This window comes from Macaca fascicularis, chromosome 12, assembly GCF_037993035.2.
Source record: "Macaca fascicularis isolate 582-1 chromosome 12, T2T-MFA8v1.1".
Taxonomy (NCBI): Eukaryota; Metazoa; Chordata; class Mammalia; order Primates; family Cercopithecidae; genus Macaca; species Macaca fascicularis.
In genome coordinates this window covers 9,517,548-9,543,901 of record NC_088386.1, presented here as the reverse complement: position 1 = coordinate 9,543,901, position 26,354 = coordinate 9,517,548, and the positions used below count along the sequence as shown (strand labels likewise).

General features: G+C 45.6%; 1 long non-coding RNA gene across 1 annotated transcript in view; it reads left to right on the top strand.

The window, feature by feature from the left end:
* The window catches only part of LOC135966417 (uncharacterized), a 239,658-nt gene extending 213,692 nt beyond the window's left edge, over window positions 1-25,966 (top strand). The window contains exon 3 of the long non-coding RNA XR_010579740.1: window positions 25,515-25,966. This is a non-coding gene — a long non-coding RNA (uncharacterized lncRNA). The remainder of the gene's footprint in view (window positions 1-25,514) is intronic.
* The last annotated feature ends 388 nt before the right edge of the window (window positions 25,967-26,354 follow it).

Genomic DNA, 26,354 nt, shown 5'->3' with positions numbered 1-26,354 from the left:
CTCTCTCCTGAAATTTACCTGCAAAATTTATACCAAATGTGCCTGGTTCATTGTAGGTAGGCAATGAGCTCTAAATCCCTTTTTCTTTGTTCTGAATGTGTGGACTACAAGTAAAAGTTTTAGGGCCAAGCCAAGATCCTGTGGTTTAAGCTGTGGAGAGGGCATCGCTTGAGATTTGCAGCCTTTGCACACTGATTTCCTTTCATTTGCCTCTTTAAGGCTGTGGAATGCTCAGCTCTCCACCATGTCCCAAAGAGGCAGGAGGCCTTTCAAAAAAGGTAAATGCCTTGAAGATAGCACCACTTGGTCAAGTGGAGATGCCAGCTTATCCATCCTAAAGAGAAGAATCTCTTCTGTAGCCATTATAAGGAGACCTGCAGACAGTTGTAAGTGGTGCAAGTTATAGATGTAATTCATGGATACTCAGGTTATTTAATTTGATTAGTTCCCTGGAAAGATACCTTGGCTGACTACAGCATAATAGAGACAGGTAGAAGACTGTCTGAGGATGTTCCTTGACCTTGTCTGTATGTCTATTTGTGTGCATATGAAACCAAGGTATAGAAGAAAGACTACATTTAAAAAAAAAAAGCTCCAGAAACTTGTGGTTATAGAGTTGTTTCCCATCTGAGAGAAGCATTTGCAAAACAGCTTTTGAAACTCCTCTCTCCAACTCGGCCTGCTTTTCCTCAGTCTGTTGCTGCTGACTATGGCAACCTTGGCAGATCGGCTCATCCATCCTTGAACCTGCCCCCAGGCCTGTTGCCCTGCAAAATCTCGCACAGATGGGTGACTGTCCTCCTTTTCAGAGGTTTCCTGAGAAATAGATCATCCACATTCTCTGTAACCCATACCCACACCGTGTGCCTGGTAAGAATGTCTCAAATAGCATAGCTTTCAAAAGAAGAGTAGTTGGTAGTCCAGCTCCATGTTGGGTGACACGGATTATACATCTTGGAATAAAAGAGGCATGAAAATCAAATATGTAAGTGTCAGAAACAACTGATTCAACTCAGTGCCCCATGACCTCACTGTTATTCCTGAGAATACCAGCTATTTTTCTTATAGAAAACCACCTTCACTTCCAGTCGCCACTTTTCAATTAGATCAAATGCTGCACTGTTATAGGTAATATGTAAGTCAATTATATGATCAGGACTTGAATTTTAGGATATGAAAAAATACTTTTCATATCCTAGTCCTGGCCCTTAGTGTAGAAGAGTTAGCAGTTATCTCCTGGGTGTGACTTGAGTTGATCCAGAGTCCCCAGTATGTGAGGATTTTCATAACCCATACATTTTGAACTCCCTTGTTCCATACCCATACACAAATAGGCTCTCATATTATGCCAGCATTTCTCCCCAGATAAACTGCATATATTTACCTGGGAGTTTTCAAACCTGGTGCTGTCAGATGACCCTAAGCTTGCTGGATCAGTGCAAAATCAGTGGCAACAGAGATGCCTGGCTTAGTGGAATAGAGCCCTCCCATCTGCTCTGATGGTGGGTCCCCTCTGGTCTCTGCTTCCGTACTAGGAGCTTTCTGTCCCTGGTTTCCTGATGCCATTCCATCTCCAGACCAGATTATCCCATTATGATAACTAACATTACTGACCCTGCGTGGCCAGTGTCCCTGTCTGGCACACTGACTGATATGGTTTGGCTGTGTCCCCACCCAAATCTCATTTTGGACTGTAGGCCTGATAATTCCCATGTGTTGTGGGAGGGACCTGGTGGGAGATAATTGAATCATGCAGGCAGTTTTCCCCATACTGTTCTCGTGGTAGTGAATAAGTCTCATGAAATCTGATGATTTTACAGGGGCTTTCTCCTTTCTCTTGCCTCTCATTCTCTCTTGTCTACCACCATGTAAGATGTGCCTTTTGCCTTCTGCCATGATTGTGAGGCCTTCCCAGCCACCTGGAACTGTGAGTTCATTAAACCTCTTTTTCTTTGTAAATTACGCAGTCTCAGGCATGTCTTTATCAGAAGCATGAAAATGGACTAATACACTGACCACACAAGGTCATTAAGTGGTGGAGCTGGGGAGATAATGGTTTGCTCAAGTTCTCCGCCATTTACTGACCTTGTGAGTTAGGGCACTCTTGGCTATAAGAGAGGATAGTGACCCAAATTTGCCGAAATGATAAGAAAGTGTATTATTGTATATAAGAAGAAGCTTAGTAGTAGCACAGTTGTAGGTGTGTCACAAGGAGAAGCACAGCGATCACATCAAGAGAAGTCCGGCTTGCTAATAGCTACTCTCCTCAGTGTGCCACCTTAGCCCTCTGGATGGCTCCCTCTTGCTCATAAGTGGCTACTGCTTTCCAGTGATCACAGTCAGACCTAGCAATGTCCAGATGCAAAAAGATGCCACTTCTTCCAAGTCTTCCTTCTTAAAAAAAAAAGGATTACTTTCTTGGGAACCTTTGAGGCCCTCCCCTCTTGTCTATCTAGCCAGATGATTAAATGCCTACCCATCAACCTTCATCAGCAAGAGGAATGTGACAGCCTTGGTTGGCATGTGATTCAGCTGAGGCTGGATCCATCTTTCCCCTGGAGTGCCCAACCCCTAGGAATTCTATTAGAGAGGAGGAGGAGGGTAATGGCAATCAAGAGTACCTACAGCTAATGGTGCAATACCGAACCAGTGGAGTTCCCTTTTTGGGAACTGGTCTGGGATCCCACTGCCCAGTCTGCTTGACTGACAGCAATGGTCAGGGGTTCACACTGACTGCTGAACTCATGAGACTATGGGCTTCACCCAGCACTAATTTAACTTTAAGAAAGAACATGAAAGGCACCAGCACAGCACATGCATCAACAACATAACAGAGGTCTTGGCAGTGCCCAAGCATGTCTTGAAATCACTCTATACTTGTAACATTTATGGTCACAAACAAAGCTTAGTGGGCACAGGCAGTGATCAGTTCCAGGAACTTGTGGCTTTTACGCCTTGCTACTCCTTTCTCAGGAGTTGCTGACCAGAGTCTATTCTCAGTTCAGCCATATCTTATCAGCTACCACTTACTCATCAATTGTAGGTTATGAACTAAGCAACCTCAGTAATAAGGCCCTGCTGCTTAATCTATATATAGCAATTACCTTGGATCCATTATGTCTCTATGAATTCCTTAAGTTACTGTTGCAAGAAGGATTTACCTGAAGATCAAATCTTGGGTTCCCCTGAGGCCAGAGGAAAGGCGACAATAAGCTGTTAACTCTTTCCTTCCAAGATAAAACTATAAGATATATGAATAATTTTAGCAGAATGATAGGAATGTATGTGCTAAAAAACAAGCAAACAAAAACCCAGAAGGGATATTACTGCCCTCACCCTTTCGTTCCTGAAACACCACATCCGCGGTGGTTTTTATCTTCTTTCCTTCCCTGTTTCCGGTTTCCTAGGAGATAGCCAGTTCTATCTTTTGCATGATCTTTCACTTAAATTTGGGTCCATTAATATCATTCCTCAAGATACTGAACAATGGATATTTCTTTTAAAATATGGTCAAACTGCCAAGCAGTGGATGACTTCTGAGTTTTTTTTGAGGAAGCAATTGGTTGTTATGACTTGTCAAAATCCCCTGGCCAGGTGAGCATGACCTCAAGAAGGTGACAGAAAGCCTTGGAGTGCAATTCCTCTTTCAGAAGGATTTGTGTGTTAAATAGCTTCTGACTTAGAGGAAGTCAATTACTAAGGGAAGGACTGTCCTGTGTGATTTCAAGAAAGTCACTTATTACCCAGTCTCAGCCTCATTTTTTTCATCTTGGAAAGGGGGACGATATTACATGTTGTCTTTGTCAATCTGGGCTGTCATAAGAGAATATCATAAGCTGGGTGGCTTAAACAGATATTTGTTCCTCATGATTCTGAAGGCTGGAAGTCTATGATCAAGATGCTGGCCAATTCCGCCCTGGTGAAGGTCTTCTTCCTGGCGTGCAGACGGCTGCCCTCCCACTGTGTCCTCAAATGGTGGAGAGAGCAAGCAAGCTCTAGTTTTTCTTCCTCTTCTTATAAAGAAACTGATCCCATGATGGAAGCCCAACTCTCATGATCTCTTCTCAATCTAATCATCTCCCAAAGGCTCCTTCTCCAAATAGCTTCACTGTGGGGGTTAGGGCTTCAACATACGGATTATGAGGGGACACATACATTCAGTCTATAACACCTGTCTGTCCTTGGATGGTTTTGACAGTTTCATGAGCGACCAGAGGAGAATAACCCTTTGTCATACACAAAGTATTATTATTTGGAGGTGAAGAGACCCACTATGGTGTGATGATTTTCCCTCTCAAATTCCTATGTTGAAATCCTAGTTCCAAGGTGATGATATCAGGAGAGAGGGCCTCTGGAAGATGATTCAGTCATGCGGGTGAAGCCCTCATGGACGGAATTAGTGTCCTTATAAGAGGCCAGAGAGCTAGCTAGCTGACTTTCCGCCATGGGAGGCCACAGCAAACGTCAGCCATCTGCAACTCAGGAGAGGGACTTTACCGAGAATCATGCTGGCACCACGGTCTCAGGCTTCCAGCCTCCAGAACTGTGAGAGATAAATACTTGTTGTTTTAGACACCCAGTTTATATGGTAATTTGCTATAGCAGCCTGATTGAACTAAGACAGGACTGGACCTGTTTCTGACAATATCTTAAATCACCATATATTGGTAAGAGAAAGAGAAATGACTAGTTTGCAATTTGTGTCTCTTGGGAAGAGGAAGACAAGACGTTATGAACTTGTTTTGCAGCAACACAAATGCTCAGCCTAAAGGACTTGTATCTTATAGATGCAGGTGGTTAGAGACCCATTTAACTCTTCTCTCCATGCCACTGACACTGGACCCACATGCAATCTATGCACCAGTGCAGGAGGCAGGCCCAGGAAGAGTTAACATGTTTTGGAGCATGTATCATGAACTAAGCACCTTAAACACATCATATGATTTAAACCTCAGTAAAATGGTTTGAAGTAAAGGGTGTTAGTCCCATTTCGCAGATGAAGAAATCAAGTTTTGGAGGTTAGAAAGCTTACCTCATTAGATAGATGAAAGACTCTAGATGTCTGCAATGCTAAAGCCCACGTCTTTGCAGCTCACCATGCTGCCAAGCCCCAGAGGACCATCTGAGCTTAAGAGAGAGCCCCGTCCTGCTCAGGAATCCTGGCCCCACCGTGGTTCTGCTCCTGCCTGCTGTCATGGCTCTCAGGACTAAGCGTCTGCCTGTTCTTGAGCCCTGTGGCCACCTCGGCCCTGGCTACTGTCATTGTTCTTCTGTGCACAGTTTAATCACTGGCCTGTGGCTCCAGAACTTTTAGACATGACACTACTTCCTTTTACAGCCCACTTCTTAGAAAAGTGTAACATAGCTGGAGCTCTATTCACTTCTAGCAGACTTCCCTAATGCTGGCTTGCCTACCTGGACTTTCCTATGATCACAGCCTGTGGCCTAAGTGACCTACCACTGGCTATCATTGGATTGGATTTCAGCAAGGAGTCAGAGTCACCGTTTCTAGAGCTATGCTGGGCAGCGTGCTGGGGAGGGAATAAGAATGATTCCTGTCCTCAGAGACTCAAGGTCATTAGGGGTGCCACAGATTAGATGATTGTTCAGCAAATATTCACTCCCCTGCCCCACCATGGGAGGAGTCTCTCCCCCTCTGTTCCCTCTGAGGCTGGGCTTAGCCGTGTGGTTGTTCCAGCCTGTAGAACTGGGTGGAAGTTTCAGTGCTCCAGTCTGTGCTGAGGTCGGAGGAGGCCTTGTGTGTATCTGCTTGTCCTCATGCAGTCTGCCATCACCACGAAAGGACTGTGCCCAGGAAGCCTGAGGATGAGAGACATGGGGAGCAGACCTGGAGACCTGCTGCCAACCCAGCAGACCCACAGACCAGATGTGAAATAATACTGTCACGCGGCAGAGATTTTGTGTTGTTTTGCAGCAAAAACTGACTGGTACCTGGGGAGACGTGATGATGATGATGGAGTGTAGCAATAGCATCACGTATGGAGGGGGTCAGAGGAGCGTGATAAATGGCGTCTTTCCCCGGGCACAGTGGCAGCTGCTCTGGTCCCTGCATAGCATGTCTCGCTCTGGTGGGAGCTGGATTTGCTCCAGCGCTCCCTGCTCTGCCCCGCCCTGCTGTAGTTAACTGGGTTATTCTTTGAAAGACATGACAGTCTCTTCCAGGTCCTATGATTTAACTCCCCTCACTCATCCTGTGAAGTTAGTGCTTCCCTAGCAACCTCCAGGCAAGTCAATTATCAGCCTCCAGTTCGGCTAGAAACACTGCAATTACTCAGGAAGGATTATCGAGCCGTGCACATTTTAACCTTAAATGTTATAATTATGTCAAAACTTAAATGACAATCGTTTGTCCTTTAGATAGCGTTGTGGGAGATCTGGAGATCTTATATATACATATATTTAAAATGCAGTTAAACTGCTAATGACTCCTTTGCTGGATTTCGATTCTGAGGTAACTGTGTTGGTAGAGCCATCCTAGTAATTATCGAGAGAACAGAATGTCAACAGGGCAGCACCGTTAGGGAGAGGAAGGCGGTCCTCGGGGAATCCCAGAACAGCTACACATAAGAAGCTACAGAGATAACGTGGCCCAAACCCAGCACTAGTGCGTTTGTAGTCCACAAAAATAAAGGGACATGCCCAAGGTCACACAGCTGTTTGGCTGGAGCTGGGAACTAAGATTATGGAACGCCTACCATGAGGTTTCTAGTCTGACTCATTTTTTGTATTACTGCATTTTAATCCCTACAGTAAACTTATAAATACTATTGTCTTTCCTACTATTCTATAGCTGGAGAAACTGAGGCTCAGAGAAGTTAGCATTCAACCCCTCCCACCCCACTGGCAGACAGCCTTTTCCGGTGGCTGCACGCATTGAAGCCCACCAGGATAATTGTATTAAATTCAGGGTTTCAAATCTTAAGAGCATTCAAATACCATCCTGCACTGGACTCCTATCCATGCCTCTGATCACTGGTCACCTACTGGACAGGTTGTTCCTTCAGTTATGCAGAAGCTGACTTGAAGTGCTATCACATGATTGGCCAAAAATTGGCTTTTGTTTGGCCCACACAGTGTATTAAATTAGAACAAAACAGTTACCAAATGTGAAGGCAGGGTGCGGTGGCTCACGCCTGTAATCCCAGCACTTTGGGAGGCCGATGCAGGTGGATCACGAGGTCAGGAGATCGAGACCATCCTGGCCAACACGGTGAAACCCCATCTCTACTAAAAAGACAAAAAATTAGCCAGGCGCGGTGGTGGGCGCCTGTAGTCCTAGCTACTCTGGAGGCTGAAGCAGGAGAATGGCGTGAACTCAGGAGGAGGAGCTTGCAGTGAGCCGAGATCGCGCAACTGCACCCCAGCCTGGGCGACAAAGCGAGACTCTGTCTCAAAAAAAAAAAAAAAAAGTTGCCAAACTTGAAGAGTGTACTCTTTCACACAAAAGTCTCAACTTCCTGCATCTCTTGAAAACATTTGAAAGGCTGGCAACACTAACATTGCAGTTAGAGAGGAACACTAATGTCTCCGCGACTCGCAACATTCCCCTGCTTCACATGTGTGAGTCGCCTGAGTTTTGCCATCTGCCTGGTCCCTGGAGACATTGGATTCTGCAATTTCAGACCTGTGAGGTGGTGGGGGTGGGCAATTCTTGAGGGAATGAATGATTGTTTTCTCCTAGGCGGGTTTTTGTTGATCCGCTAGGCATTTCCCCTAGTTCACAACTATCCTTTCCTTCCTGTGTTGGGGGCTTTCACAGGGCCTGATAGGAGACATGGGGGCCACCATTTTGGTGACGCTCCTCCTTCAGCAGGTGATACAATTAGGTTTAACCATATTATGAAATGGCCACTGTGAGGGAGTGGTATGCATTTTGGCCAACAAAGAAAAAAAAAAAGCATTTACTCTGAAAAGAGGAAGTCTTTATTCACTCACCTGGGGGAACAGATTACTTCCAGAGAATTATTTACTCACTGTAAGAGCAAAGCCAGTAATAAATAATGAAAATCATGAGGACAAGAACAACACCAATAATAATAATAATGAGTAGGCTTATGAGAGTAACGTGTGGCCTTCCAGGAGCCTTTGGCTGTGAGGTGATAACATTATTCTCCCTGCAAAAGCCTCAAATGTGAGAAATGGTGGGAAATTAGGTAGACATGAGGCTTTGCTCATAACTGGAGAACACCACTTGTTTTTAGTGCGTATGCATCTTTATCAGGTAAATCTTCACGGAGCAACTTTATTTAACTAAGCATGATCTTTCTGTTATATTGAGTACATCTTTCATGAGATGGTGATTACAATCCCCATTTTCCCTCCAGCATGGCCACGACGTGTGTAAGGCATTTCCAAGGATGAGATTTCCTCTGACATGTTCAAAAAAGACAACCGTGTTTGAAAAACTGCCATAAACTAAATGAAAAGGCAAATATCACCATTTCTTCTCATATTGGGTTTTTGAGTAAAAGAGATTGGGTTTTAATCTCAGTTCTGCCATTGCTTCACTGGGGGTTTTGTTTTAATCTTAGTTTCTTCTTTTTTCTTCCCTCCTTCCCTTTCTCTCTCCTTTTCTTCTTCTTTTATCTCCTTCCTATATGGTTTGGCTGTGTCGCCACCCAAATCTCATTTTGAATTGTAGTTCTCCTAATCCCTACATGTGGTGAGAGGCACCAGGTGGGAGGTAATTGAATTAGGGAGGTGGTTTCCCCCATGCTATGCTTGTGATAGTAAGTTCTCACGAGATCTGATGGTTTTACAAGGGGCTTCCCGCTACGCCTGACTCTGATTCTTCTCTCTCTTACCACCTTGTGAAGACGGATGTGTTTGCCTCTCCTTCCGCCATGATTGTAGGTTTCCTGAGCCCTCCCCAACCCTGCAGAACTGTGAACCAATTTAATCTCTTTCCTTTATAAATTACCCAGTCTCTGTCCTTACAGCAACATGAGAATGGACTAATACACCTTTCATTAAATTAGTAGTTATCTCAACAGTTGAAAAAATGTTTTTACAAAGGTTTTGAAGCGTTGAAGATAATAAGTTATTAAGAACTAGATATTTGATTTAAGGATCACACTTCTTTTGCTCTTTTGACTCCATATCAACATTCTGGAGTTGGTAGGGCTTCTCCCATTATCTCTATTACCCAGATGGGGAAACTCTTTAAATGCTTCTCTTAAGCTCCACTGCGTGATTTTGTAAAATGTTGGGTCTAAGACCCATACCATTAACTTGCACCTCTCTGTGAAATCTGTAAACAGCTGGTGCTGATGATATTATGAACCCCTTCAAGTAGAGGCATGGTCTTCAGTCACCCAGAGGAGGCGCTCCAAACACCACTGTAGCACCAGCCTGCCTGGGACTGTCTCCCAATCCTGCTGCATCCTAGCTTAATGAACTGCAACAGACTGGGGGAACAATCTAGCCTCAGATTCTACATCTGTAAAATTCATGGGGTTTTGGTAAGAACTGAATGGTCAATACAAATGAAGCTTTTCACATAGAGCCTTGAACACAGAAAGACCTCAAAAATGATATTTGATATATAATTATTCATTGCAATTGCCAGTGTTGTTGCTTTTTTAGGAAAATGATCATTCAAGAGGCCTGAAGGAAGACTTGTGTTGGAGCCTAAGGTGGAAATATAAAGGTTTTGAATGTTATTATTGTGAAAATACAATGAATTTTCCCCAAAAGCTCTGAATATATGATGATTTAATACCGATATTTATGCTGAGTGATTTGTGTTGTAGAATTATACATCCTAAAAAAACCCCTAAAAACCTGTTTTCATGTTGCAAGTAGATAAGAAGTTTTAAAATCTAGAAAAGAATAATTTTTCCCATGATAAAGTGAGAGGAATAAAACTCCTCTCACTTTAAAATAAATAGGAAATACATACACTTTATGTTAGTTCTTTCTTCACAGCTCATTTTATTTCTTTTGATTCAGGATTAAGCACCAGAATCCACCAGGTTGAAGTGGTCAGAAATCTTCAGTTGGGCACCTGGGTGAGGATATATTATATTAGTAATTTGTTTTTTTAATGCACATACTTTTTTTGAACTGGAGATTCTAAAGGAATTTTAATGTTTTCAAGTAAAAGAACTGTACTCAGTAGTCTTGGACTGCCTAAGAAAACATCCCCTGGATTCTGTGCTGGGGACATTGCTAGGGGTTCAAGTCCACATCTGGACACAATGATCACCCTATCGCGAAGAAACCCCAAACAAATGGCAAGCAAGCAAACAAAAACAGACAAGCCAGCCAACCAGTCAGACAAACAGACAAACTCATAGACGTGTGGAAGAAAGCTGTGCTACAGAGAGTTCCTTCTGTTAAGTTTTTGTGTTCATAATATACAGTGAAGGTGAGAACATGATTTTTTTTCCCTTTACACAACCCCTTTTCCTCCTTATTAAACTTTGAGATTTGATTTTATTCTGCAGTGAGTTAGCTTTTCATCTCAAATGGTAGAAAAGGTGACACAAGTGTATCCGTGGATAGATGATTAGGTGAACTTAGAGGATGCACACGGCAGAGTTGTGTGTGTGTGTGATGTATGTAATGTGTGTGTGTGTACGCACAGGAAAACATTTATTCGAATGAGCTGAAAACACATTAACTCTGTTTATTTAAGCCAAACATGAGCATGTGAGAGCCTGTCACTTTGAGGCAGTGGAACATCCTCTAATGTCTTTTTATTATGGGAACAGTTCCATTTCTGTAATTGAAATGTCCCATCTAGTACAATAAAACCGTGAACTTCTTTCAAAGTTAATTCTTCTGCCCTCCCTCTGCTGGGACCTGCTTTAGAACAGAAAGGCTGAATGAAGTTGGTTGGACACATGATGGGCTTCTTTCTGCTTCCCCAACCTTATTCTTGACAGTCCTCCAGCTGTGGCTCCTGATGCCTGCAGAGTTGTAGGTGGAGGCAGAGGAGAGCAGAGGTGGGGCAGAGAAGGCCTCCCTTGGCTGGTGCAGATTTGATGTGGCACTGGGGCCATCTGGATGGTTGCTATACAGCAGCCACCTTATCCTCCTCTGGGGCTCTCTAGTGACTCTCCCTAAGGTTCTCTGCTGGGCACTTCAAGCTGCAGTTCTTGTGCTGTGAGTTTGGTGTCCTCTCCAGTTGGCACTCGTCACTTACTCCAACCCTCTGCCCCCTTCATGGACCCTCCAGCCTTCCAGGAAGCCTTCCTGGGCAATTGACTTCATTCATCCCTGCCCTACTGTCTTTGGAAGTGCAGTTCACCCTCAATGCAGTTTTTTCTCTCCTTCACCTTTGCTGATGTGGGTCAAGAGCCTCTCACCTCTAGATCTCTCACACTTGTCTAAGATACCTCCTAGACTTCACAGGACATACAGGGCCACCTTTTTGGGCACGCAGCCTGGACAATTGCACAAGGCAGTGCACTCAGAAGGGGCTTGTTCTTGCTGTAATGGTCTGGTGTTGCCATCTTGAAGTTCTTGATAATTTTTTTTGAACTTGTGTTTTATAAGTGAAATCTAATGGGACAATGGAGCATGCGCACATCTGCCAATGCCTCGTTCACACAGAGGATTCATGATGCCCATGAGTGAACTCGTGAGAGTTCAGAGAGACTCTGAGTCAGTACAAGGTATTATGGAAACCGCCAGCTTCCATACAGTGCCGGCAGAAAATGCACATATTAAGAGTGAAATAGAAACAGTTGAGTTTGTTTTGTGTAGGGTTTTCACTCTTTTGGCCAGAATGAAATATGTATGCATGTGTAAGCTATGAAATACAACTGTATTTGAAGTGACTTCACATGTGAGTTCAATGCTCTTATATTTGCATGTATAACTGGCATTGTTCAATGGAGAGAGAAATGTTAATATTCATGCTAATAATTTAAAATTGTGATTTTCTTCACTTAGAACAACATTAAATGTGTATGTGTACAGGAATATGCAGATGAAACTTAGCTTTTTCTGTATATGAACAGCAAGGCTACAGAGAGTTTCTTACATCTTCGTATTTATAATGTACAGTGGAAACACAAATGTCTTATTTTCCTTCTATGCAACCCCCTCCTTTTGATTTAATTCTAAAGTGGATTAAGTTTTACCCCAAATGGTGAAATAGGTGACAAAATTGTGTTTGTGGAAGATGAGATGAACGTCCACGTGCAGAGGTGTGTGTGTGTGTGCCTGTGTGTGTGCACACACACACACAGGGACACACACCGCTCTCTCAGCATTGTTTTTAGTACTCCCTGCAGGGAGGAGTCATGAATGATATTCCAAATGCATCTCAATCTTCTAAGATACTTAAGTCATCTGCTCTCCTAATAGGATCTCCAAGCTGAGGAGAAGTGATTGCTTCCATTGACCCTGAACAGAATATCAAATGTATTTGATTTTCAGAGCACTTTATCCCAGATTAGGTCTATGAAAAATCAAAGCAAATTATATTTGGCTTAGGAATGGGTGGGACTTTTTTCTAAACACCTAAAGCAGTGTTTTTTTTTTTTTTTTTGAAACAGAGTCTCATTCTGTTTGCCCAGGCTGGAGTGCAGTGGCATAATCTTGGCTCACTGCAACCTCCGCCTCCCAGGGCGCGCACCCCCACACCTGGCTAATTTTTATATTTTTAGTAGAGGCAGGGTTTCACCATGTTAGTCAGGCTGGTCTGGAACTCCTGACCTCCTGATTCACCCACCACGGCCTCCCAAAGGGCTGGGATTACAGGCGTGAGCCACCGCGCCCAGCCTAAAGCAGTGTTTTTAAAGTGTGATTCACCGACAACTTGTACCAGAACAACCTGTGAAGCTTGCTCAGTAAAATCACGTTTTCTGGGCCCCTCTCTAGATTCAGCAAATCAGAAAATCTGGAAGTGAGGCCAAGAAAGCTTTTAGCAAAGTCATCAGGGGTTCTTACTCACATCAAGTCTGAGATGCAGTGATTCCCCGGCGGCCTTTCTGACAACTCTGGATGAGAGGGCCTGGTTCCTGCGTGGGATGCTTTGGATTTGGTTGTCCTCAGGCCATCTGAACTTGTGAATTAGAGTTGGCAGCTAAGAAAACCAAGAGAGGAAAATGCACCATTCAGAAAGACTCCTCATCTTCTCTCCTCCATCTGCCAGGGCCACTGTGGCCAGAAGCCCAATTTTACCCATTTAATGGAGAAGATGGAAAGTGCCTGGGCATTTTGTCACCATGAGTATGAAGAGAAAATTGTGATTTTCCCATCTGAGTATTTCTTTGAGGAACGTTGACCTTAGTGGAGTTATCAGATGTTCCCTGGATTCATTCATTTGTTCCTCCATCCATTCTTTCTTGCATTCAGTGAACATGTATTGATTGGCCCTATGCCAGGACCTGGGCCAGCTAGAGGAATACAAAGACCAACCAAACAGAGCCCGTGTTCAAGTGTGAAAGTGGATGATCAGAAGGGGCAATGTGTTATTCTATGACAGCAGTGAACCCACCTCTAAAGCAGACTGGTACCATTCAAAGCTTTCCAGAGGAGGCCACACCTGGACTGGGTTTTGAAGAGTGAGTAGGAGTTGGTCCAACATGGGGCTGGGCAGGGTGAGAAAGGCACTTGAGGCAGAGAGTGGTGTGTGTGACACAGAGTGCGAAACAGATTGCGGCTTGGGGTCTGTGGATCATATTGTATGACTGGGAGAGCAGCAGGAAATAAGGATAGACAGCAGGGGTGTTCCGATCCCCCAGGGTGTCATCTGTGGATTTAAGAAGTAAGAGTTTCTCTCTCAAAGATGTATAGGGATGCTGATGGGTTTGCAAAGGGGTGAAAAAGATAAGATTCGGTCTGGCAAATTTGACCATTGCTGTCACTTGCAAAGGAACAGAAAGCAGAGAGACCCATTAAGAGATAAGTCCTGGCCGGGCACGGTGGCTCATGCCTGTAATCCCAGCACTTTGGGAAGCCAAGGTGGGTGGATCACAAGGTCAAGAGTTCAAGACCGGCCTGGCCAATATGGTGACACCATGTCTTTACTAAAAGTACAAAAATTAGCCAGGTGTGGTGACATGCACCTGTAGTCCCAGCTACTCAGGAGGCTGAGGCAGAAGAATCGCTTGAACCCAGGAGATGGAGGTTGCAGTGAGCCAAGATGGCGCCACTGCACTCCAGCCTGGACAACTGAGTGAGACTCCGTCTAAAAAAAAAAAAAAGAGATAAGTCCTGAGTTACAACAGTGGTCTTAAAATAGAGGGAAATGACTGATAAAAGAGACATTAATCTGCAGAACTCAGTAACTGACTGGATATGGGCAAGGGATGCGATGAAGGAGTCAAGAATAACACACCTGGGTTTATGACCTGGACAACTGGGTGGGTGTTATCATGCAAGATAAAGGAATTAGGAAAAACAAGTGTTTGCTGAAGAGGAAGAAGGATGATCAAGGTCATTTTGGACTCATGCCTCTGCCACACTTGGGAGAAGATATCTAGTAGCAGGGGAATCACAGGGTTGGAAAGAAGGAAGGCGGTCAGGGCTGAAGATGTAAATGTGGGAGCTATTGCGGGAGTCTGAGGCCCTGTGAGGAGAGAGTGAGACGCATGGAGTGGACTTGGAGTGCCAAGCCCAGAGCGGGTAGCATGGAACCCGGGGCCAAACCGAGAAAGAAGACCCAGGAAGGAGGCTTAGAACGACTGGGCAGAGAGGACATTTGGTGACTCTGCCATGGGTCCTTCTTGTTTGGCCACTTACTTGTCAAGTATTTCCATGTAGTAGGCCGTTGGTGACTTCTGTTTTCACCAGGAGCTACTTACTCTCCTTTCTGCTCTAATCTGAGGACCACAGGCAGACATCCTTGGCAACGGGAGGATCCTAGATGGCCCTTCCTGTGGACTCAGGCTGGATGACTTGAGTGAAGTCCAGCACCCTTGTGACTGCTTGGCACTGGTGGCCAAGAGAGGGAAGTGTAAGGAGGAGGTGGGTTACTCATCTGTGTGGCTGCTGGGCAGACACGAGGAAGCGAGTTCAGAAGCCAAACGCCATGTCAGAGGTGGCCATGAGGCCACCAGAGCCTCTGTGAACCCCCATCGAAGGCACTTGTCATTGTCATGCTTAACACAGTGATGGGGGGCAGTGTGAGGTAATGGGCAGGTGCCCCGGCTTTGGGGTTAGATCTCCCTGTTATCTTTCTAAGCCCTGTAACTTTGGGAAAGAAGTTTCTTTAACTTCCTACATCTCAGTTCTCTCCTCTCACTAAACTGAGAAAATACATAGTCCTAGGGTTGTCCTGCAGATTAAAACAGGTAAGTATGCCTCTGTGAATCCTCCAGCACAGTGCTTGGGACGGGGTAGCAGGTGTTCCGGAAATGACAGCCACCTTCTCCCTTCCCTCTTCCCTCAGCCCTGGCCAGAAGCATGGTACTCACCTGCAAGGGGTTTTGAGGGTTTGGGCTGAGACTTACACTTGAGTCCATGAGACAAACATGCAGGACAGGGTGTTTCAGGAAGAGGAACAGCAAAGGCTAAAGTGAGGAGCTGTGGAAGGGCATGGCAAGTTTGAGGACGGATAACTAAATAAGTGATGTAGTGACAATGTCATAAAACATTGCTGGGGATGAGCCTGGGAAGCTATAGATGGGGCTAGATTTTAAAGAGCGTTGAGAGCTCTGCCAAGGAGTCTTACTCGATCCTGTAGGCTTGATGGGATGGGAGATGGGGGTGATACTATGACATCAGTGCTCTAGAGTCATTGTTCTTTGACAGCTTCTAACAAGGAGCAGTTTTATGGCTCTATAGGGAAACTCTTACAGAGGAATGTTAACCCCCTGATAGCTGAGGGACAGAAACATACTGAAGGGAGAGGCTGAGGGCTTCCCAGGACCCCACCAATATAAATTACCAAACTGCTTATAGCTAAGACCCCATTGCCTGGAAACCAACTGACCACCATGGCCTCAGAACCTGGGCGCTTTGACAGCTGGATTCTTGACATCCGTTGATCTAAAGCTAGAAACCTACTACTTCATCACCTTCAATGTGTTTCTCAGTGTCTCCTTTCCTGACTGTGGAAGGCAGGTAAATTATGTGCTTATTATGTGTTAGGCTCTGTGCCAGGTCTTCTGCTTTGAATTCTGTGCTATAATTCTCAAAACCACGTTTCAGGACGGATACCATTCCCTGTCTTACAGCGGAAATACCAAGACTCAGAGAGGTGAAGCAGTTTGTCCCTAGTCACTCTGGTTATAAATGGTGCTGCCAGGATTCACACCATGGCTTTCTGACTATAAAGACCTGTTTATTTTACTGCCACTTCCATCCATCTCCTGTCCTGTGGCCAAGGCACCCTAACATGACTTCCTGTGCTTGTGGTCCTGAGGCAGGTTTGGGTGCCTGGGAGGGTGGAGGAAGGGAGGGAGCAAGCTCATGCTGGGACCATCTACAGACATTGTCCTGGAAGGTTTGCTTTCGGTCAGTCTCCATTTATTTTCAAGGTTTTGTGAAGAGCTGGTGCTTTAACAAATCTGAAATTCTAAAGGCATCAGAACGCTGCTGAAAACGAAGTGTCCCAATGTTCTGCAGGTCCAGCGGAACCCTAGTTCAGAAAACCCACGACTGGCAGGGCTGCTGATGTTCACCTCGCAGCTACAGGCAATGGCCATTGGAGGCACTTCCTCAGCCTTCAAGGCATCTGGGGGCTGTCGACATAGCTGGGACTTCATAAGCCCTGCTGAATGTGGCAGCTTTTCAGGGAGGGAACCCGGGCCAGAAACATTCATAATTAGCTGTGTATTAGCCCAACCTCAGGGACTAAAAAGCCAGGCTGAGGTCAATTCCGGAGAGACGGATGTGCTTCCCGCCTCCCTACGGGCAGGCAGCTGTCTATGGAATGTCACGGGGAGGTGGCACAGAGCAAAGCTCCCTGCAGGCTCCCTGTCGTTCGAACCCATGGAAGATGATGCTGTCTTGCAAAGGATAGTCATGGCTACTCTGCCACCCTGCATGCCTCAGTTTCCCTCATCCCCAACTATTGTACAGCACTGCCTTGAACAGGAAAAATGATGACTTTTAGGTGAGGAAAAGGAGTAACCACAGCCTTGTAAGAGACTGGAGGGAGGAGGTTTGGGGGACGGGGGTCAGCCTATAGTCTAGTAGAGACCGTGTGGGTCTGAGCCCACAGCTTCCAGATTGCAATGGGACAGAGAGGCCTGGCTGTGCCCTGTGTGTGGCAAGTGAGTGATGGAAGGTTGAGGGTGAGGTAAGTGCCTTGAGTTCTTCTTCTCTGTCTGGGGCTGAGCTTGCCCAAGAAGGGACAAAACCATAATCAAAGGCACAAATTGGATTTTCTAGAAACTTTGGCATCTGTCCTGCTGCAGGCCTCTGACCCCGCTGCCCTACCTGCACGGCTGCCCCTCAGCACCTCCTGGCCTGTGTCTCTGTAGACCTCCAGCCAGTCTTGTTTGATATAACCTCCTCTTACTCTACATTCTTCTTGAACAATGTCCAGTGTTGTCCCTTCCATCACGTGGGAAGGGAGAAAAGGGATGGAGCATGTTCCCCACATCAGTGCTTAATGGTTTGCATTGTTTATGTCACTTAATTCTAAAAATAATCCTATACGGTATGTGCCATTTCATAGACTGGGAAACCGAAGTTCATGAAGTTTGGGTGATTGACCAATATCTTTTAGCTGGTGATTGACATTTGAATCCACTTCAAAGGTTGTATAACACTTCCTCGCACCAGGGAAAGAGATCCAGTGTTGGGGCATTTAGCTTCCTTTCCTCTCCCAGAGAGGCCTCCTTCCAGAGACTTACAAAGGACTGGGGTTCCTCACCTCCCCAGGCACTCCTTCCCTGCATAGCATCAAGAGGTGTCCCTGTGCAGGGTAAGAGTCTGGCATAGGGGTCACTTTGTGTCCCACTTCTGTCTCTTTCTAGCTGCATGACACTGATAGAGTTACTTAACTTCTCTTGGTCTCAGTTACCTTATCACTAAAGGGAACTGCAGGGGTAGATGGTAATACCCCATAGGATTATGTTGAGGTTTAAAGAAAGAGTGTGTGCAGCATAACTTGTGCTGTTCCTAGCATCGAGTACATACCAATGAATGGAAGTAGTCATTGCCAGGCAATTTTTCGACACATCAGTTTAGTTTGATCCATATCTAGGAACACCTGAGTGCTGAGAGGTACAGATGCTGTGTGATGTAGTGGAACAGCCACTGGACCCAAGTCAGAGCAGTCGGGTACGTGTCTTGAATCAGCCGCCTGCTAGTCTGAGAGTGTGGATGAGACATGGAATCCCTCCAAGCCTCAGTTTCGTCTTCTGTAAACTGGGAGCTTAGCAGTGACCCCTGTCCCATGTGCTGACCCCATAGGGCTGTTTAGAGGATCTACAAGGTGATGTCCATGCCAGAGTGGTATGTAGAGGAGCTGTTAGTGCTGCACAAAACTGGGACAGGACCCTGTCCCTGCCCTGGAGGAATGCTTGGTGTGATTGGCAACACTCAGTTAGGAAACTCGGGCAAAACATTGGTATCACACCAGGGCTGACGTGTTGCTGCAGACAAAGCTGGACACTCTGGCCCATAGCCTGCTGCTGGCGTGAGGCTTGTTTGGATTTGTGGGTCCTCACTGCAGATGGAGGAGCTCAGCAAAGCTCTTGAGGAGATTTTTGCTTTCAGGAAACAAATTCAGTTCCTATCTTTGGATTTCTGTTGTCTTTCAGGGCCAGCTGGGTCTGCCTGAAATCTTGGCCGTCATTTGAGGATATTTCCGTGCAACTGGAGATTATTCCAAAAAAGTCTTCCCGCTTCTCTGCTCCTTCTTGCCTTTTCCAGCTTGTCCCAGAGTTTCCAGGGGAAGGGAAAGTGGAATTCGCTCTCTTCGTCCCTGTATGTGAGGCGTGGCATTAGATGGTGTGCATGTGTTTTTACGTTGCATCTCCACAACATTGTGACCTGGTGGATGTTATCATCAGTTTACAGATGTTGAATGAGAGTCGGAATCAGTAAATTTGAAGGAGAATTTTATTCCTGGGTTCACATGCATGAAACGTATGGAACATATAACCTGTGTTCACTTTGGGGTGGAGAGTTAACATTTAAATGTATTCTATCTGGATCGTAAACGTAAAAAGGTGAACTAGAGTACAAGTCCACCCTCTGGGCAGTCTTAAGACACCAGTCCAAACCTGTTCGCAGACATCCATCCATCAAGAAGGAAGCCTCTGCGGCCCAGTGTGGCTGTCAGGTCAGAACCATATAAACAGGAGGAGGGCGCTCGGTGGTTGGATGAAGTGAAGTCTTCTGGCTTGGCTTTTTGTCCTCCTTAAGTCAGCCTTTGATTAAAATCTGCCAATAGTTAGTAAGGTAAAGGGACTTGCAGCAAGCGGGACGCATCTGGTCTCTGTCCTGCCATGGTCGGGAACTTAAAACTCCAAGGTCTAGGCTGGGCGCGGTGGCTCAAGCCTGTAATCCCAGCACTTTGGGAGGCCGAGACGGGTGGATCACGAGGTCAGGAGATCGAGACCATCCTGGCGAACACAGTGAAACCCCGTCTCTACTAAAACTACAAAAAAACTAGCCGGGCGAGGTGGTGGGCGCCTGTAGTCCCAGCTACTTGGGAGGCTGAGGCAGGAGAATGGCAGGAACCCGGGAGGCGGAGCTTGCAGTGAGCTGAGATCCGGCCACTGCACTCCAGCCTGGGCGACAGAGCGAGACTCCGTCTCAAAAAAAAAAAAAAAAAAAAAAAAACCAAAAAAACTCCAAGGTCTTTTGGCCAAAGGAGGAGGGTTCATCAGTCCACTGAAGGCATGCAGGACTTTTATTTCAGTTCTCACAGATGAGGGAACTCAGGCTTGGAGAGGCTGAATAACTCACTCAAGGGTGTAAGTGCAGGAGCTGGTAAGCAGCCATATCAGGCTTTAAACCATCCTAAGCTGCTACTTCTACGCTTAGCTCTGTATTTTCTCCAGAAGGTTCCCTCCATCCTGTGCCTTGGAAGACCTCACACAGCTGCGAGCTCACACATCTTCCAGCCTTTACCCCATCGACACACTGACTCCTACGCTGCCTGCTAGCATACCACGTGGGGGTGGCTTTGTGTGGCATTTGTGAAGTTGGTTGAAGCACCACCCAGGGAGAGTGTAGTTCGTTTTCATAAACAGATAAGATTCTTGAGGGTAGGATTTATGTATTCATTGAACAGATATGAATTGTGCATTGACTGTGTGCAGACACCATTCTAAGCACAGGGGATAAAGCAGTGGACAGAAGGGACACATTCTATTGTTTTCCTGAAACGTATATTTCAGTGGAGAGCAGACAGAGAATGTTAACTATCCACAAACTTACTAACTAGCCAGCTGACCAACACGTACAGTTTGCCAGGTGGTAGAAGTGCCATGGAGAAATAGAACAAGAAATGGATGGGATGGGAAGTATCACCGGGGGAGGTGTTTACCATTTAAAAAGGCTCAGACACAGCCTGCTGCAAAATAACATTTGAACACAATCTGAAGGAGATAAGGGACAAGCAACGGAGCTAATGCGAGGAGCCTGGAGGGCATTATGCTAAGTGAAATAAGCCTGGCACAGAAGGAAATACTGCATATGTTACTTGCATGTGTACTTTAAAAAAAATCAAACTTACAGAGGCAGAGACTAGAGTGGTGGTTACCAGGGATTGAAGGCCGGGGTTCGGGAAATGGGGAGATGTTGGTTAAAGGGGGCAAAGTTTCAGTTAAACAGGAAAAATAAATTCTGGAAATCTATCGTACAGCACAGTGACTATAATTAATAATAAACTGCCCAAAGAATAGATTTTAAATGTTCTCCTATCAAAATTGAAAAGCATGTGAGGTGATGGATATGTTAACTAGCTTGATTTCATCATTCCACAATGTATACATATTTCAGAACATCATGTTGGACTCCATAAACATTTGTTAATTAAAAAAATGTAAAAAGATAGAATGGGATGAGCACTCTAGGAAGAGCACTTTGCAATTGCAAAGGCCCTGAGGTAGGAGGTGCGGGTCTGTTTGCTAGTGGAGGGTAGGCTCATGGGACTGGCATGGACCAAATGGGACAGGTGTGAGAGACAGGCCAGAGAAGTGACAGGCGGGATAGAAGAGGGGAGCTCCAGGTGGACATAAATCATCCTGTTTAATTTGTCCTTTTTTGTGAACAAGACAGGGAGTTAGAGGAAAGTTCTGAACTGAGGAGTGACATGACCTGAGTCACATTTTAACAGGATCCCTCTGGCTGCTTCGTTGGGAAATACCAGAAAGAAGAGGTGCTCAAAAGTTAGGAAGCTATTGCAACAATCCAGGCAAGTCGGTTAGTGCCCAGGACTATATGTGCCTGTGTTTCTTTGTGTTCCAGTCTCCTTCTGCTATAGCTTAGAAAGGAACGCTTGGCAAATTGTACATGCTCCAGAAAAACTTGTTAGAAAATGAAAGCAAGAATGACAGTGTTGTGTGAGTGTGAGCGTTACTGCTGGGATCCAAGCCTCAGCTCCGCTACTGTGCAAGATGTGTGGCCTGGGATAGTGACTTTACCTCTCTGTGCCTCAGGCTGCAATCTGTAAATGGGAATAATGACAGCAGCAACTCCATAGGCTTTTTATTGGGGGTGGGGGCGGGGTGAGAATTGCATGCAATAATGTATATGAAGTGCTTAGAATAAGAGGGCCTGGACCATAATTAGTGCTCAATAAATATCAATAATTACCAGTGCAAGAAACGGTTTTATGCACATTTGTTGAAGAAGACAGGAAAACGTTGAGAGAAACATAAAAATCTCTGTGAATTATTTGTGAATTTGGGAAATTCAGAATATTCACTTTGCTGTATTTCCATTCAAGCCTTGTGATTTTTGTCTACTACATTTTTCTTTCCTGTTATAGAATCAGATGTTGTTTTTGGTGATGTAAGTTACCAGGGCTGGTGGTCTGATCTGGAGGAACTGGGAGGTGAGTTTCAGCCCCCTCCCCCAGATTCTCTCCGTTGCAGAACAGCGCTGTGTCCTCTTCCTTCAATCAAGCTTCAAAGCTTCATGGCAACCACATTTAACGTTTATTGCTAATGTTATTAGTTTCTAATCAGAGCCTACTGCGATTATTACCTAATAGCTATTGCTTTGCACTTCCAACCAGATGTCAAAAATAATGAGCCAATAAGACTGCTATTAATTTAGACTGAATGACAATTTTAGGCCCTCGGAGCTGAAGATTAGGGGCCTCGTAAAAGCAGGGCACAAAATTCGAGTGCTCAAAAGTAATAGCAAAAATGGTGAGGATATGAATTAAAGGTAAGTGTTTCTAATTTACAAATGAAACTTACAGCTTGGAATATCAATGTTTCTCCTGCATTCTCCTATGATGAATGGAGCAGTCCTCATGGATCCCAGCCTCCGGGATTTTCGTAGAATGGCTCAGAAAATTTGCTGTCTATAGGAAGAAGAGATGATATTAGCATAGATCTGTTTACCATGGTCTTGTTTGGTTCCAGTGAGAGAATGGGGCCAGGGCAGCAAGTGCCTGGAGAGGAGACCTTCTCCCGGCATCACGCATTCTTCCGTGAAACACGTCTCCATTTTCTGACAGGCTCTGGTGCATTCTGATTGACCTCCAGATGCCTTTCCTGACATGCACCCCATCGTAGATGATTACCCCCCTTCTAACTCACAGATGCTGTCATCCTGTACGCTACTGGGTGTGGGATGCTTGGGTTCAAATCTTAATTGCATTATGCTCTGAGGGTGTGACCTTGAGCAAGATGTCCATCATCTCTGAATCTTAGTTCCCTCCCTTTTTAAGGTGTCCATATTAATAGCACGTATCTTGAAGGATTACCACTGAGCATTGGAAGAAATAGCAGATACAAGGATCTCGGCACAGTGCCTATCACACCAATGAACTGGAGAAATTATCACTGTTGCTTGAACACAAGGGCTCTGTTTCTCTTTCACCTTGATCATTTATTCCCTCTGTTTATTCACGCCTTTAGGTACCTATTTATCAAGGCAGGGGAAAAATTTTGAAAAGTTCACTTCTTTCCTTCCTCCAGTCCTCGTATATTAATTCTTAGGCTCAGGCCTGTTTCATTTCACTGTGTTCTACCATTTTGAAGACAAACATTGTCCAAAGGCACGCTATGGCTCCTTTTGGCATATATCTGTTTACCATGGTCCTGTTCGGTTCCAGTGAGAGAGTGGGGCCAGGTCAGCAAGTGCCTGGAAGAGGAGACCTTCTCCAGGCACCACGCATTGCTCCATGAAACGTGTCTCCATTTTGCTGCCAGGCTCTGGTGCACTCTGATTGACTTCCAGATGCACCAGAGCCTGTCATATAAGGGGGTGGGGTACAGAGGTGGAGACCCAGTCTGTGCTACAATACCGTTAGTGTCTGGTGGGTGTCATGGAGGAAAGAGATCCCTGGTGTAAGGGCGAGGTGAGCAGAGAGCTGTAAGGCTGCAGAATGGTGTCCTGTCTGGCCCGAGATGTTGTTGGAGAGACAGGCTAATTGCTCTCAAATGGCTAATTTTTCCACTAGGCATAAAGATACACTCCATGGATGGACATCAGAAATGATGTCCTCCATCCACCTTTAACTTTTTAAGGCCTGGCCCATAAACCCTCCCTGTCAGGCTTCCTGGTACCTCTTCCCTGGCTGCCAGCTGGATGCTGAGGCCCTGGGGGGCTGAGCCACTACTGGTGGGGTGGAGTCTGGGCCTGAATGGCTGAGTGAAACAGAAGTCATGGGATGGGCAGGTGAGCACATGCACCGTCATGGTGTTGACACATGGTGGCACAGGATTGTCTGTTACAGCAGCCAGGCTTCTCTGACTAATGCAGACCAACAGGACTTTTCCAGGCCATTCGGGAAGCAGGCAGAGGGTGCTGCAGCCAGGGGGAACAGCGTGAGTCTAGATGGGCATTGCGGAGCGAGATGCCCCCTGTGTGCTCTAAGAACTAAAGGGGACCAGGATTGCAAAACGACATGGTGCGAAGCAGATGGGGAACGTGGAGGCAGAAGGAGCTGGCTGCAGAGAGGCTGAGGACATGCATGCCATCTGGGGTTACTCAGGAGGCAGTGGGAGCCACCAGGGACTGTTGAGCAAGAGCTCTGATGGAATCTTGCTTTGGACGTGCCATGCTGGTGGCACTCCTCCAATGGAGGTACAGGACCCATGCCAGACTGATGAATCAGGAGGCTCTGGGAATGACCCAGGAGGCAGCATGAAGGCCTGGACTAGGAAAGTGTAGGGAGGCAGGAGCAGGGCTTATTGAGGAATTATTTAGGAGGTCGAATTCAAGGGACTCAGTGGTTGTTTTTTTTAGCATATAGATTTTTGGTGTGCAATATGATGCTTTGATCTATATCTAAATAGTGAAATGATTACTACAGTCATGCAAATTAGCATGTCCATCACCTGCCATCGTTACCTTTTTATGTTGTTGTAAGAGACCCTAAAATCTCCTCTCCGAACAAATTTTCAGTATATCATCCAATAACATTAACTCTAGTCCTCATGCTGTTCGTTGGCTCTCCAGAGCTTTTCATCCTGCATAATGGCAAGTTTGCCTCCTTTGACCTACCCTTCTCCATTTCCTCTCCTGGTAAGCTCAGTGGCTGTTTTGAACTGGGGTAGTCTTGCTGTTCCTTTTACATCCTTGTATCCACTCCCTTTCTATTATATATTTATTTCCTGTTTGAATGTGGGGACACACTGACTAATGCAAATGTTGAATTGGTTCTTGTTTTCTGGTGCATTCTTGCTGGCAACAGAAGATGCTGATCTAGGCTGATGCCAGGCAAACCCTACCTTGTCCTGCCCCTGACACTGCCATCATCCAGGCAGTTCTAAGGACGCGCTGGGGGAGCCGAGCACCCAGGTGCGCATTTTCCCATCTCTGCCTTCCATGCTGTGCCCCCTCCATGGATTCTTCCATTAGTGACCCTGGGATTTTAAGACTTGTAGCCTGAGCACTCACAGGAAGGTGTGGGGACTGAGTAATCCTCTCAATTGAGCCTGTTAATAAATTCGTCATCACACTAGAAGAGGGGACATGATTTTAAATTGATTCGTGCAGAATTTTCATGTGTTCAGCACAGCGAACTCTGCTTTTGGTGCTCTGGTTAAGCGTTGGTGTGTTAATTGAGTCACCGGTTCAGCCTGATTATTCTTGCTGCTGTAAAAGTAGAAATCAGTATTAATATTTCCTCACTGTTAACAGTCTCTCTAGAACCAATATTTTTTCCCCTCCTTCTCCTCCTATGACTTTGTTATCTTTGCATTTCTAATTGTGTCTGAAATTTACGGAGTGTCTTTTTTTTTTTTTTTTTTTTTTTTTTTTGGTAAAGAACTACAGTTTGTGATGATGCTGCATTTCACATCACGTCTGGGATCAGTGTTTGTAATAGATTCTCTTTTATGCTCAGCTCCTGAAGAGCACTCTCATTATCTGATAAGAGAAGATGATCTTTGCTGGCCTTCTGAGGTAATGAATCCTTTTCATTTGTTTTCTTGCATACTTTCTAGGTCACTGAGCGGAGGGAATTTTTGTCCAACGTGCACCTTGACAGAGCTTCACTGACCACGGGCTGTGTCTCCCTGCGGCCGCGCAGCACCTCTGACCACAGACCTCTCTCCAGAGCCGTGTGTTTGCTCCTCACCTGACAGGCTGTGTGAGAACCCATCTGTGCTTCCCCGGGATGTCTGCCTGCATGCATGCACCCCCCGACTGTGCATGGGAACCCTGCTGGGCCTGTAGGTGGAATTATTTCTCAGCTTTAATCTGAGTACATAATCGAGGCTTGTGCCAGCAAGGACTCCCATCCTTTTCTTTCCTCACACTCCACACGTAGTGCTGCTCAGTGATTTTCCTGTTCCTCTAGGAACGGCTCCCACCTGCTTAGAGTGTAAGATTTATCTCCTTAGCACGCCGTGGGAAGTCTCCTAAAATCCATCCACTGCTTATCTCTTTGGTCTCATCTCTCGGCCCCCTGTGATGAAACGCTGATCTCCAGTCATGCAGAGGTGCTTGCAACTTTCTGAAAGCTCCTTTCAAAGGTGCCTTTGCCTGCTGTTCCCTCTTCCTTCAGGGTCCTTCCCCAATAGCCACTGCTCTTGGCTAAGTTCTGAGAGGTTGCTGCACCTCCTGGGGGTGTTGGCCATTTTCTCCCTTCGAGGTTCTTTTTTTTTTTTTTTTTTAAATTTATTTATTATTATTATACTTTAAGTTGTAGGGTACATGTGCATAACGTGCAGGTTTGTTACATATGTACACTTGTGCCATGTTGCTGTGCTGCACCCATCAACTCGTCATTTACATCAGGTATAACTCCCAATGCAATCCCTCCCCCCTCCCCCCTCCCCATG